This window comes from Hyla sarda, chromosome 7, assembly GCF_029499605.1.
Source record: "Hyla sarda isolate aHylSar1 chromosome 7, aHylSar1.hap1, whole genome shotgun sequence".
Lineage (NCBI taxonomy): Eukaryota > Metazoa > Chordata > Amphibia > Anura > Hylidae > Hyla > Hyla sarda.
The window spans coordinates 150,694,441-150,710,609 of NC_079195.1; positions in this window are offsets into that span (position 1 = coordinate 150,694,441).

A 16,169-nucleotide genomic window follows, 5' to 3' on the forward strand; every position below is an offset into this window, starting at 1 on the left:
CAGTTATAGATTGGACTGGGATGAAGCTGTGGATGTTGTATATCTGGACTTTACTAAGAATTTTGATACTGTGCCACCCAAAGGGTTAATACATTAAATGAGAATGCTGGGACTAGGGGAGGATATGTGTGAATGGGTTAGCAACTGGCTCTGTGATAGGAAGCAGAGGGTGGCTATAAGTGGAATTTGGCAAGTTGGGTGCTGCAGGGGTCCACTTCTTTTTAATATGTTTATTAATAAGAGGGATTACAGAGTAGAATTTCAATATATGTCATTACCACAGTGGAGGATAATATAATATAAAAGAGGAATCTGAGAAAGCTGGAGGCTTGGGCCCACACAGGGCAAATGACGTTTAATGTGGATATTAGAGATGAGCGAATCAAGCAAATCTGAATTCATTACAAATTTAATGTAAAATTTGATTTGCAATGAATGTGAATACTGTCGCGATTCTATCATGCAAATTGCTTCATTAAACTCCATGTAGTGCGGTCCAGGCTCCAGGGCATCTAAAATTGCAGCCAGTGCAGCCACTAAAATTTGAAATTGCGCCCCTCTTATGTCTTCCAAAAGTAAAAACATGTCAACTTTATGATGCCAACATAAAGTAGACATATTGTATATGTGAATCAATATATAATTTGTTTGGAATATCCATTTTCTTTATAAGCCGTGAATTTCAAAGTTAAAAAAAAATAACATTTTCAAATTTTTCATAAAATTTTTGAATTTTTCACCAAGAAAGGATGCAAGTATCGCCGACAATTTACCACTAACATAAAGTAGAATATCTCATGAAAAAATATTCTCAGAATCAGAATGAAAAGTAAAAGCATCCCAGAGTTATTAATGCTTAAAGTGACTGTGGAATTGGCAAAAAAGGGCTGAGTCCAGGACAACTGTTGTGGGACACTTTTATATATGCCCGTGCCCGGGCCTCAAAAATAAACTAAATAAACTCATACGGACCTTCCTACGAGACCCCGTTGGTCCGGCACAGGCCTCACTGTCCGGGAGTGCTGACGTCATTCCACTTCCTGGGGACGGGGACGCCGCAGAGCCGTCGGTGTATCACTGGCCGTAGTGATGTCCTGCCCCGATCGGTGATAGGCTGAGCTCACTGTCATGTAAGTAGCCGGCCAGAGCTTCTTACATGACAGTGGGCTCAGTCTATCACCGGCCCTGGCGGACATCGTTACAGCCAGTGATACGCCAACGGCTCTGTGGTGTCCCCGTCCCCAGGAAGTGGAATGACGTCAGCACTGCCAGATCGTGAGGCCTGTGCCGGACCAACGGGGGCTCGTAGGAAGGTATGTATGAGTTTATTTTGTTTCTTTTTGAGTCCCGGGCACGGGCATATATAAAAGTGTACCACTACAGTTGTCCTTTAAGGTGAAAATGGGCTTGGTCCTTAAGTTGTTTAAAAAAACTTTTGCACCACACTTTGCCATTTGCCCTGGATTATTTATTTAATGCATTTTCCACCATTATAGTGAGTTTCACAGTTTTCCCGTAGGTCTGGTATTTTTTTGCTCAGGCTTTGTTGCAACTTTGACATTTTTAATATTTATTGCAGTTTGACCCATGTGCTCTGTATACTTTACCTTTGTTGCCATCTGCCCATTTTACATTTAATTTATCTTTAACTAGCGGAGTACCCTTCGTTGCCCGTTTTTTCCTTCTTAATCCTTGTTGTGGAGGAAAATCAACAGAGGAAGCTTTTGACTTCTTATCCCGTCTTCATATATTGTTGTCATATCCCGACCTCCTATCCCGACCTCCTATCCCGACCTCCTATCCCGACCTCCTATCCCGACCTCCTATCCCGACCTCCTATCCCGACCTCCTATCCCGACCTCCTATCCTGACCTCCTATCCCGACTTCCTATCCCGACCTCCTATCCCGACCTCCTCTCTCAACCTCCTATCCCAACCTCCTATCCTGACCCGTAATATGTGTACAAGGTATTGAAATATCTACAGCCGTACAGAAGTTATGCAGTAACATATATTTCCCATAGACCCTGGCGGAGTGTTTTTTTGGTCACAAACAGTGTCGCATAGGTCATGCGACTGAAAATTAGGCGCAAAATCCGACAAAAAGACTCGGGTTCACGTTAGTAAATGAGGGCCATTGAGTTTTATATATATATATATATATATATATATATATATATATATATATATATATATATATATATATATATATATATAGATTATTAATAAATAATCTTCACATAATACCATATTTATATAATAATTGATCTCCTTTTTCCTTTTTGTCCATCACATACATTATGGTTGTCATCTTGTCTGTGGTGTCTTTCTCGGCCTGTATGCTCGGCACTGTGCACTTCCTCACCGGTCCCCTTTTTCATTAGGTCCCTACAGCACTTTCTTTTTCTCTCGCCTTCTCTACGTTGTTCCGTGTCATGTCGTCTTGCGCACACGTCACTTTTCATCCGGCTGTAGAGATCCATGACACTCGGAGGCTCTGGCTCAGAACTGACAGCAGGGAATAAGTCACCACAAGGCAAGCTGCGGGGAAGTGGGGTTTCTCTATAAACATGGCGATAATATTGGGATACAATTATTGGAAATGGCCTGCCAAGGGGTACTCAGGGGAAAAAGGTTAAAGGGGCATTCCAGGAAAAAAAATGTGTGTGTGTGTGTGTGTGTGTATATATATATATATATATATATATATATATATACATACCATATATTATATATACCATATATTATATTATATCTACCATATATTATGTCTACCATATATTATGTCTACCATATATTATGTCTACCATATATTATGTCTACCATATATTATATCTATATATATATATATATATATATATATATATATATATATATATATATATATATATATATCACTCAAGGAAAACGTCCGGCACTCGAGAAGATGCAGGTAAAACTTGTCAATGGCTTTATTCACACGCTTAAGGCAGGACACAAACTGACGCGTTTCGCACACTCAGGTGCTTAGTCGTAGATAGACATACTGTCACGATTCGGCTTCCAGGTAGTGGATCCTCTGTGTCAGCGAGGGATTGGCGTGGACCGTGCTAGTGGACCGGTTCTAAGAGGCTACTGGTATTCACCAGAGCCCGCCGCAAAGCGGGATGGTCTTGCTGCGGCAGTAGCAACCAGGTCGTATCCACTAGCAACGGCTCTACCTCGCTGACTGCTGAGAAGGCGTGGGACAGAAGGACTAGGCAGAGGCAAGGTCGGACGTAGCAGAAGGTCGGGGGCAGGCGGCAAGGTTCGTAGTCAGGATGGGTAGCAGAAGTTCAGGTACACAGGCTTTGGACACACAAAACGCTTTCACTGGCACAAGGCAACAAGATCCGGCCAGGGAGTGCATGGGAGGAGGTCAGATATAGTCAGGGAGCAGGTGGAAGCCAATTAAGCTAATTGGGCCAGGCACCAATCATTGGTGCACTGGCCCTTTAAGTCTCAGAGAGCTGGCGCGCGCGCGCCCTAGAGAGCGGAGCCGCGCGCGCCAGCACATGACAGCAGGGGACCGGGACGGGTAAGTGACCTGGGATGCGATTCGCGAGCGGGCGCGTCCCGCTGTGCGAATCGCATCCCCGACGGCCATGACAGTGCAGCGCTCCCGGTCAGCGGGACCGACCGGGGAGCTGCAGGGAGAAAGACGCCGTGAGCGCTCCGGGGAGGAGCGGGGACCCGGAGCGCTAGGCGTAACACATACACTCAATAATGCAGGTTAAAATACACATGAGTTTGGTCACATGACCACATGAATCTTAATTAAAAACAGTTGGTTACAAAACATGGCATTGGGAATCATGATCACATTTAGTCATTCGGAGAAAGTTCACACAAGGGTGCAGATAATGCGGTTTTAAATTTCAACTTTGATTTAGATTTAAATTTCGAATCCTCTGAAAACTAGTTATTCAATACTACTCCTAAATGTTCCATCATCAAAGATATTCATGTTCATTTGGAGTACATATTTACCGAGATAAATAGTTTGGACTATACCTATACATCAGGATCTGAAATATTTATATATAGATTAATGACCGCATGATACGCATCTCCCCGTGCGAACACCCCCCTATAATTTGCGACACTCCAAAATTTATTATAAATATTAAAGAAACGAGAAGTATATATTAAACCGGGAACTAAACATATGCTGTTGGCAATGAATTGTATACATCAAATATATTCTCTTAATCAATTTATGCACACGTTAACATTAAATCCAATCTTTTATTTAACCCTTGCGGGTATCTTGTTCCCAAAAGGAACATCCAATGTGCCTCTCTATTGTATAGTTTCTTTCTAAGATCGCCTCCCCTGGGTCCTAAGGTGACTTTTTCCACCCCCAATACTCGTAAATGGGTAGTATCCCCTGAGTGGGACTCTCTAAAGTGACGTGACAGCATGGAAATATTTGTTAGGGTAATATGTTTCCTAAACCTCATTTTTAATGAATTCCCCGAGCATCCTACAAACTGCAAATTGCAAACAATACATGTTGCTACGTATATGATGGATTTAGTGTTACAATTGATATACTGGTGTATATTGTATGTCCTACTTGTTGTGCAAGACGTTACAGTATTTGAATTTACCATGTGTGTACATGTAATGCATCTGGTATGACCGCATTTGCGATTACCTATGTTCCTCAACCAGTCCCGGTCCTTTACACTTTCCTTTTGGCTAGTAAATAAACTAGGTGAGACTCTGGTTCCAATAGTGGGGCCTCTCCTGGATACAATGGAAATACCTTCCGATAATATGTCTCTTAATATTGGATCTGTTTCTAGTACCGGAATATATCTGTTTATTATTTTCTTGATCTGTCCAAATTGCCTACTGTATGATGTCACGAAAAATGGTGGTTTATCCTTATTCGGATTTATGTTTTCATTTTTGATTTCATTTATGGCTAATTTACCTCCAGCCTTGTGTAAGTCCCTTCTATTTTGGTGTCTTCTAGAATAGGATACTAGTTCCTCGCGCCCCAGTCCCTCCATTTTTATCTGTGCTTTTTTTTAGTGTTTTTTCGCTATAACCCCTCTGCTCAAATCTAGTATGGAGTTCTTCTGCTGCAATTTTAAATTGTTTCTCACTAGAGCAGTTACTGTTACGCCTAGCGCTCCGGGTCCCCGCTCCTCCCCGGAGCGCTCACGGCGTCTTTCTCCCTGCAGCTCCCCGGTCAGTCCCGCTGACCGGGAGCGCTGCACTGTCATGGCCGTCGGGGATGCGATTCGCACAGCGGGACGCGCCCGCTCGCGAATCGCATCCCAGGTCACTTACCCGTCCCGGTCCCCTGCTGTCATGTGCTGGCGCGCGCGGCTCCGCTCTCTAGGGCGCGCGCGCGCCAGCTCTCTGACACTTAAAGGGCCAGTGCACCAATGATTGGTGCCTGGCCCAATTAGCTTAATTGGCTTCCATCTGCTCCCTGACTATATCTGACCTCCTCCCATGCACTCCCTTGCCGGATCTTGTTGCCTTGTGCCAGTGAAAGCGTTTAGTGTGTCCAAAACCTGTGTACCTGAACTTCTGCTACCCATCCTGACTACGAACCTTGCCGCCTGCCCCCGACCTTCTGCTACGTCTGACCTTGCCTCTGCCTAGTCCTTCTGTCCCACGCCTTCTCAGCAGTCAGCGAGGTAGAGCCATTGCTAGTGGATACGACCTGGTTGCTACTGCCGCAGCAAGACCATCCCGCTTTGCGGCGGGCTCTGGTGAAAACCAGTAGCCTCTTAGAACCGGTCCACTAGCACGGTCCACGCCAATCCCTCGCTGACACAGAGGATCCACTACCTGGAAGCCGAATCGTGACAGTTACGTTTTATTCTGCATAATTCCCCAAAGGGAATATTATCCAAGACGTGTGGTGGATGGCAGGAGGAGGCCAATAAAATAGAGTTAGAGGCTGTATCTTTTCTATAGGGACGAATTTCTATACCGTCACTCCCACTAATCAACGAAATGTCCAAAAAATTAATTGTATTTTTATCGTAATGTGAGGTGAACCCCAAATTTAAATTGTTGTTCCCAATGTACCTAACAAATTCCGAAAATTGTGTCTCTGTACCCCTCCAGATTATCAGTAAATCGTCTATATAGTGACTAATCCAGTGTATATTATCATGATATGGGTTATTATCACTGAAAATGAAGAGCTGCTCCCAATGAAACATATAGATATTTGCAAAAGATGGGGAATATTTGGCACCCATTGATGCTCCCCTGGTCTGCAGGTAGAAACCACCATCAAACACAAAGTAGTTGTGTTTAAGCAAAAACTCTGTGGCGATGGTGATAAATTCCCGCAGACCAGGGGAGTATGTACTGAATTTTTCCATATGGGCGGACAGAGCCTCTAAGCCCTTAGACCAGGGAATGCATGGATATAAGCCTAGAACATCACAGGTTGCCCATGACAACTGCTCATCCCAAACAATTTTTTCTAAGATATTGATAACATGCTTAGTATCTTGTGTAAACGTGGGGGTAATTTTAGTCAAGGGTTGGAGATAGTGATCCACCCACTCCCCAAGGCGCTCACCCAGCGATCCAATGCCGGCGACTATAGGTCGAAGGGGAGGTGGGAATACACCTTTGTGCACCTTGGAGTGAGTGGAACACTGGGGTAACTGGATTCTCTACAAATAAATACTCCTCCAGTTTCTGGGGGCAATTAATAAAAAACTGGAGGAGTATTTATTTGTAGAGAATCCAGTTACCCCAGTGTTCCACTCACTCCAAGGTGCACAAAGGTGTATTCCCACCTCCCCTTCGACCTATAGTCACCGGCATTGGATCGCTGGGTGAGCGCCTTGGGGAGTGGGTGGATCACTATCTCCAACCCTTGACTAAAATTACCCCCACGTTTACACAAGATACTAAGCATGTTATCAATATCTTAGAAAAAATTGTTTGGGATGAGCAGTTGTCATGGGCAACCTGTGATGTTATAGGCTTATATCCATGCATTCCCTGGTCTAAGGGCTTAGAGGCTCTGTCCGCCCATATGGAAAAATTCAGTACATACTCCCCTGGTCTGCAGGAATTTATCACCATCGCCACAGAGTTTTTGCTTAAACACAACTACTTTGTGTTTGATGGTGGTTTCTACCTGCAGACCAGGGGAGCATCAATGGGTGCCAAATATTCCCCATCTTTTTCAAATATCTATATGTTTCATTGGGAGCAGCTCTTCATTTTCAGTGATAATAACCCATATCATGATAATATACACTGGATTAGTCGCTATATAGACGATTTTACTGATAATCTGGAGGGGTACAGAGACACAATTTTCGGAATTTGTTAGGTACATTGGGAACAACAATTTAAATTTGGGGTTCACCTCACATTACGATAAAAATACAATTAATTTTTTGAACATTTCGTTAATTAGTGGGAGTGACGGTATAGAAATTCGTCCCTATAGAAAAGATACAGCCTCTAACTCTATTTTATTGGCCTCCTCCTGCCATCCACCACACGTCTTGGATAATATTCCCTTTGGGGAATTATGCAGAATAAAACGTAACTGCTCTAGTGAGAAACAATTTAAAATTGCAGCAGAAGAACTCCATACTAGATTTGAGCAGAGGGGTTATAGCGAAAAAACACTAAAAAAAGCACAGATAAAAATGGAGGGACTGGGGCGCGAGGAACAAGTATCCTATTCTAGAAGACACCAAAATAGAAGGGACTTACACATGGCTGGAGGTAAATTAGCCATAAATGAAATCAAAAATGAAAACATAAATCCGAATAAGGATAAACCACCATTTTTCGTGACATCATACAGTAGGCAATTTGGACAGATCAAGAAAATAATAAACAGATATATTCCGGTACTAGAAACAGATCCAATATTAAGAGACATATTATCGGAAGGTATTTCCATTGTATCCAGGAGAGGCCCCACTATTGGAACCAGAGTCTCACCTAGTTTATTTACTAGCCAAAAGGAAAGTGTAAAGGACCGGGACTGGTTGAGGAACATAGGTAATCGCAAATGTGGTCATACCAGATGCATTACATGTACACACATGGTAAATTCAAATACTGTAACGTCTTGCACAACAAGTAGGACATACAATATACACCAGTATATCAATTGTAACACTAAATCCATCATATACGTAGCAACATGTATTGTTTGCAATTTGCAGTATGTAGGATGCTCGGGGAATTCATTAACCTGTTGGGGACGAAGGGCGTATGCATACGCCCTTGCGTCCTGGTACTTAAGGACGAAGGGCGTATCCATACGCCCGTGGGAATTTCGGCCCCCGCCGCGCGCCGGGCGGGGACCGGGCCGGGGTGACTGCTGATATCTATCAGCAGGCACCCCGTGCAAATGCCCAGGGGGGTCATTAGACCCCCCCATGTCGGCGATCGGTGCAAATCGCAAGTGAATTCACACTTGCGATTTGCGCCGATTCCGGGTCATTACGGGTCTATGGTGACCCGGTGACCCGGAATAGAAGGGGGATCGCGGGTGTCTAAGACACCCACGGTCCCCCTAAAGCGATAGGAGTGAGGTGGCAGAGTTGCCACCCCTCCTATCTCTGCTATTGGTGGTCTAGATGCGACCACCAATAGCAGATCAGGGGCGGAGGGGTTTACTTTTGTTTTCCCCGTCCTGCCCTCCCACAATAGGCGGGGCAGAACGGGGAAAACGAAGAGGAGTGGCGCCGGAGTCCACTTACCCCTCCAGAGACAGCGGAGCGTCGGGGATCGGCGGCGGCGACGGAGATCTGCGGCGGCGTGCGGCAGAAGAGGACGGCTCCCGGATGCGACGGAAGCCGGTGAGTAGTTGCATAGCAACATCTAGAGGGCTACAGTCTGAGACCACTATAGTGGTCTCTAGACTGCAGCCCTCCAGATGTTGCAAAACTACAACTCCCAGCATGCCCAGACAGCTGTTTGCTGTGTGGGCATGCTGGAATTTGTAGTTTTGCAACAGCTGGAGGTCTGCAGTTTAGAGACCACTGCACAGTGATCTCTATACTGCCCTCTAGATCTTGCAAAACTACAACTCCCAGCATGCCCACACAGCTGTTTGCTGTCTGGGCATGCTGGGAGTTGTAGTTTTGCAACATCTGGAGGTCCACAGTTTGGAGATCACTGTTCAGTGGTCTCTAAATTGTAGCACTCCAGATGTTGCAAAACTACAACTCCCAGCATGCACGGTCTGTCAGTACATGCTGGGAGTTGTAGTTTTGCAACATCTGGAGGTCCACAGTTTGGAGATCACTGTTCAGTGGTCTCTAAATTGTAGCACTCCAGATGTTGCAAAACTACAAATTCCAGCATGCCCACACAGCAAACAGCTGTCTCGGCATGCTGGGAGTTGTAGTTGCGTACCTCCAGCTGTTGCATAACTACATCTCCCAGCATGCCCTTCTGTGATCAGACATGCTGGGAATTGTAGTTTTGCAACAGCTGGAGGCACACTGGTTGGAAAATACTGAGTTAGGTAACAGAACCCAACTCAGTATTTTCCAACCAGTGTGTCTCCAGCTGTTTCAAAACTACAACTCCCAGCATGTACTGACAGACCGTGCATGCTGGGAGTTGTAGTTTTGCAACAGCTGGAGGCTCACTGGTTGGAAAATACTGAGTTAGGTAACAGAACCTAACTGAAGGTTTTCCAACCAGTGTGCCTCCAGCTGTTGCAAAACTACAACTCCCAGCATGTACTGACACACCATGCATGCTGGGAGTTGTAGTTTTGCAACAGCTGGAGGCTCACTGGTTGGAAAATACTGAGTTAGGTAACTGAAACTAACTGAAGGTTTTCCAACCAGTGTGCCTCAAGCTGTTGCAAAACTACAACTCCCAGCATGTACCGACAGACCATGCATGCTGGGAGTTGTAGTTTTGAAACAGCTGGAGGTTCCCCCCCCCCCCCCCATGTGAACGTACAGGGTACATTCACACGGGCGGGTTTACAGCAAGTTTCCTGCTTCAAGTATGAGCTGCGGCAAATTTTTCGCCGCAGCGCAAATTCCTAGCGGGAAACTTTCCGTAACCCGCCAGTGTGAATGTACCCTAAAAACACTACACTAACACCTAATAAAGAGTAAAACACTACATATACACCCCCTTACACTGTCCCCCCCAATAAAAATAAAAAACGTATTGTACAGCAGTGTTTCCAAAACGGAGCCTCCAGCTGTTGCAAAACAACAACTCCCAGCATTTCCGGACAGCCACTGATTGTCCAGGCATGCTGGGAGTTTAGCAACAGCTGGAGGCACCCTGTTTGGGAATCACTGGCGTAGAATACCCCTATGTCCACCCCTGTGCAATCCCTAATTTAGTCCTCAAATACGTATGGCGCTCTCTCACTTGGAGCCCTGTCGTATTTCAAGGAAACAGTTTAGGGCCACATATGGGGTATTTCCGTACTCGGGAGAAATTGCACTACAAATTTTGGGGGGCTTGTTCTCCTTTTACCCCTTATGAAAAGGAAAAGTTGGGGTCTACACCAGCCTGTTAGTGTAAAAAAAAAAAATGTTTACACTAACATGCTGGTGTTGCCCTTTACTTTTTATTTTCACAAGAGGTAAAAGGAAAAAAAGACCCCCAAAATTTGTAACGCAATTTCTCCTGAGTACAGAAATACCCCAGATATGGGCGTAAAATGCTCTGCGGACGCACAACAAGGCTCAGGAGTGAGAGCGCACTATGTAGATTTGAGGCCGAAATTGGTGATTTGCACAGGGGTGGCTGATTTTACAGCGGTTCTGACATAAATGCAAAATAATAAATACCCACATGTGACCCCATTTTGGAAACTACACCCCTCACGGAATGTAATAAGGGGTACAGTGAGCATTTACGCCCCACAGGTGTCTGACAGATTTTTGGAACAGTGGTCTGTGAAAATGAAAAATTAAATTTTTTTGTTTGCACAGCCCACTGTTCCAAAGATCTGTCAAACGCCAGTGGGGTGTAAATGCTCACTGTACCCCTTATTACATTCCGTGAGGGGTGTCGTTTCCATAATAGTGTGCGATGTGGGGTTTTTTGCTGTCCTGGCACCATAGGGGCTTCCTAAATGGGACATGCCCCCCAAAAACCATTTCAGAAAAACTCACTCTCCTAAATCCCATTGTTGCTCCTTCGCTTCTGAGCCCTCTAGTGCACCTGCCGAACACTTGACATACACATATGAGGTATTTTCTTACTCGAGAGAAATTGGGTTACAAATTTTGAGAGGATTTTTTTCCTTTTACCCTTTGTAAAAATTCAAAAACTGGGTCTACAAGAACATGCCAGTGTAAAAAATGAAGATTTTGAATTTTCTCCTTCACTTTGCTGCTATTCCTGTGAAACACCTAAAGGGTTAACACACTTACTGATTGTCATTTTGAATACTTTGAGGGGTGCAGTTTTTATAATGGGGTCATTTATTGGGTATTTCTAACCAGAAGACCCTTCAAATCCACTTCAAACCTGAACTGGTCCCTGAAAAATTCCGATTTTGAAAAATTTGCGAAAAATTGGAAAATTGCTGCTGAGCTTTGAAGCCCTCTGATGTCTTCCAAAAGTAAAAACTCGTCAATTTTATGATGCAAACATAAAGTAGACATATTGTATATGGGAATCAATACATAATTTATTTGGAATATCCATATTCCTTATAAGTAGAGAGCTTCAAAGTTAGAAAAATGCAAAATTTTCAAATTTTTCATGAAATTTTAGCATTTTTCACCTAGAAAGGATGCAAGTATCGCCGAAAATTTACCACTAACATAAAGTAGAATATGTCATGAAAAAACAATCTCGGAATCAAATTTATAAGTAAAACAATCCCAGAGTTATTAATGCTTAAAGTGACAGTGGTCAGATTTGCAAAAAATGCTCCCGTCCTTAGGGTCATAATGGGCTCCGTCCCCAAGGGGTTAAAAATGAGGTTTAGGAAACATATTACGGATGCCAAAAGTACCCTAACAAATATTTCCATGCTGTCACGTCACTTTAGAGAGTCCCACTCAGGGGATACTACCCATTTACGAGTATTGGGGGTGGAAAAAGTCACCTTAGGACCCAGGGGAGGCGATCTTAGAAAGAAACTATACAATAGAGAGGCACATTGGATGTTCGTTTTGGGAACAAAATACCCGCAAGGGTTAAATAAAAGATTGGATTTAATGTTAACGTGTGCATAAATTGATTAAGAGAATATATTTGATGTATACAATTCATTGCCAACAGCATATGTTTAGTTCCCCGTTTAATATATACTTCTCGTTTCTTGAATATTTATAATAAATTTTGGAGTGTCGCAAATTATAGGGGGGTGTTCGCACGGGGAGATGCGTATCATGCGGTCATTAATCTATATATAAATATTTCAGATCCTGATGTATAGGTATAGTCCAAACTATTTATCTCGGTAAATATGTACTCCAAATGAACATGAATATCTTTGATGATGGAACATTTAGGAGTAGTATTGAATAAGTAGTTTTCAGAGGATTCGAAATTTAAATCTAAATCAAAGTTGAAATTTAAAACCGCATTATCTGCACCCTTGTGTGAACTTTCTCCGAATGACTAAATGTGATCATGATTCCCAATGCCATGTTTTGTAACCAATCGTTTTTAATTAAGATTCATGAGGTCATGAGACCAAACTCATGTGTATTTTAACCTGCATTATTGAGTGTATGTCTATCTACGACTAAGCACCTGAGTGTGCGAAACGCGTCAGATTGTGTCCTGCCTTAAGCGTGTGAATAAAGCCATTGACAAGTTTTACCTGCATCTTCTCGAGTGCCGGACGTTTTTCTTGAGTGACTTCTACTTAGCCGGGAGCGGTACCGGTGTCCGTTGCACGAGACAGTGCAGCAGGCGTGAGAGTGGTGAGCAGCCTTACCCTATCTGCATATATATATATATATATATATATATATATATATATATATATATATATATATATATATTATATATACTGGCTTCAGAAAGTTAAACAGATTTGTAAATGACTTCTATTAAAATCTTAATCCTTCCAATAATTATCAGCTGCTGAAGTTCAGTTCTTCTTTTCTGATGACTGACAACAGTGCTCTCTGCTGACATCTCTGCTTGTCTCGGGAACTGCACAGAGTAGGAGAGGTTTGCTATTGGGATTTGCTTCTACTCTAGACAGTTCCTGAGACAGGTGTCATCAGAGAGCACTTAGGCAGAAAAGAACAACTCAACTTCAGCAGCTCAAAAGTACTGAAAGGATTAAGATTTTTTTTTTTTATAGAAGTAATTTACAAATCTGTTTAACTTTCTGGAGCTATTTGATATATAAAAAACAATTTTTTTCCCTGGATAATCCATTTAAGAACCACTGCTGTAAATGAACGGCTGGTGCAGCAGGGAGATCACGAGGGTCCTTTAGATAAGGTAAAAGATGTCTAGGGGTAGAGTACCCCATTTAACCCCTAGGTGTCTTTCTTCACAGCAACCTGCTGTTTACTGCTTGTTGTTAGGCTTAATCTGTCTCTAGTAACAGAAAGTAACTTTTATGGAACTTTTATGGAACTTTTAACTCTAGTAACTTTTATGGAACATAGGAAGTGGGGGTGGGGCTTAGCTTCTGTAGGAGAGTGACAAGGCTGTATACCTGCAGTCTGTGAGCCTGACTGCTTCCTTCAGAGGATTTTAGTGTCTTTAAATCAGTGTTTCTCAACCAGGGTTCCTCCAGCTGTTGCTAAATTACAGCTGAGTTATACTATATTTCTTATTTTTCCTGCTCCCCCTAAAAAAACTAATTAGACCAGTGTGTCCCCAGCAGTTGCAATCCTAAAACTTGTTTTAGGGTTTTTGTTTAATTCACTAACAATGCAATATTTAAAAAGGACCTGTCACCAAATAAACTTTTCTAAACTAACTCAGGCTATGCTCCCTAACTACTCCTAACACCCCTCCCACCTTTAAAAAAATTTCAGAGCTTTAAAAAGCTGTGTATCATACCTATTATTGCTCACATAGTGGAGTCTCCCTGCATCAGAAAGTGGGCGTTACGATGTGAGGGCAGAAGTGGTCCTCCAGCAGGCTTCAGTGATGTTGTTCCTGCTGGGGCACCATTTCCGCCTCACATCATTGCAGCTCTGTGATGAATAGAATACCTCAGTCTCTGTACGCCCCCTCTCTTAGTCTTACATTGAGGGAGCATGGCCGTGACGTCACGAGCCTCTAGCACTGCATCCGATGCTCAAAACCAGTGATTCCCAACCGGGGTGCCCCGACACACTGGTTTGCCATTCGGCATTGCCCAGGATGCCGCAGGCTCTGTCGGCCAAAAAATGATTTTTTTCTTCTTAAATTCCATCCTGATGGAAGCATCAGCATCATGCTCTGAATGCTTCTGCCAGAAAGGATCCTGCTTCCGGGCAGGGAAGCGCCCATGTCACTGCATTGATGACGTGGGACGGGGGGGGGAGGGGATGAATGGAAGGAGCAGGGGGGTTAATGGAAGTGGGGGTAATGGGAGCAGGGTGGTTGTTGAATGTATGCAGGAGCAGAAGTGGGTAAGGGTGGAATTTGGAATTTGAATGGAAACAGAAACAGGGGGAGGATGAATGGAAGCAGGGACAGGGGGTGATTGGAAGAAGAAGCAGAGGGAGTTAATGGAAGCAGCGGGTGGTTAATGGAAGCAGGGGGGCTAATGGAAGCAGGGGGGTTAGTGGAAGAGGGAGGTGTTAATAGAAGCAGGGTGTAATGGAAGCAGGAGGTTTAATGGAAGCAGGCGGGGTTAATCGAAAGAGGGACAGAATGGGGTAAATGGAAGAAGGAGCAGGGGAGTTAATGGAAGCAGGGAGGTGAATGGTAATAGAGGGGGTGAATGTAAGGAGGGGCAGGATGGGGTGAATGGAAGAAGGAGCAGGTGGGTTAATTGAAGGGGGGTAATGGAAGTGGGGGAAGGGTAAATGGAAGCAGGGGGGTTAATGGATGCAGGGGGGGGGGTTAATGGAAGCAGGGGGGTTAATAGAAATGGGTGGGGGAGTTAATCAGTGGGGTAGGATCAGTGGGGTTAATGGGAGCAGGATCAGGGGGGTGGATGGAAGCAGGAGCGGGGGAGGGGGTGAATGGAAGCAGGGGTGTGGTTGGGTGGCTGCGGGGTGAATGGAATCAGTGAAAGGGTTGGATGGGTGGCTGCAGGGTGAATGGAAGCAGTGGCAGGGTGGATGGGGGTGAATGGAAGCTGCGGTGGGGAAGGTGAATGGAAGTAATGGAGGAGGGTGAGTGAAGGCGATGGCGCTGGGAAGCAGGTGGGTGGCTCGAGGCATTTTGGTGGGAGGCTGAAGGCAAAAGGTGTGAGTGGTTAGCTAAAGATAATAATGGTGGGTGGGAGTCTAAAGGCAATAATGGAGTATGAAGGCAATAGTGGTGGGTGGATGGGAGTCTGGAGGAAATAGGGGTGGGTGAGAGGCTGGAGGCCATAGGGGAGGGAGAAAGGCTGGAGGCATTTGAAAGAGGTTGGAGGAATTTGTGTCTGGGGAGGCTTGAGGTATTGTGTGTGAGAGGGAGGCTGGAGGCATTTGGGGGAAGCTGGAAGTATTGTGTTTGAGTGGGGGGAGAAAGGTTGGAGTCCTTTGGGAGGGGATGCTGGAGGCATTGTATGTGTGTGGGAGAGAGGTTGGAGGTATTTTGGGGGAGGCTGGAGGTATTGTGTGTGAGGCTGCTGGAGGCATTGTGTGTGTGTGTGTGTGTGTGGTTGCTGGAGGCATTGTGTGTGTGTGAGGTTGCTGCAAGCATTGTGTGTGAGGCTGCTGGAGGCATTGTGTGTGTGTGTGGCTGCTGGAGGCATTGTGTGTGTGTGGGGGGGGGGGGCTGCTGGAGGCCTTGTGTGTGTGAGGTTGCTGTAAGCATTGTGTGTGAGGCTGCTGGGGGCATTGTGTGAGGCTGCTAGGGGCACTGGGGGACATGTATCAAAGATTTTACCCCTGTTTTGTGTGTATTTTTTTGCGCAAAATTTTGCGCAAGTGCTTTTTTTCCCCCATTTTTTTGCGCACGTTTTGGTAGAGCATGTCGTCCAGATGTGGCTGAATCAGGGTACCTTGGAGCTGCATATATAGTACACATGGATTTATTACCTGCATTTTTTTCCTTTGCACCAAAAATTTTGACGC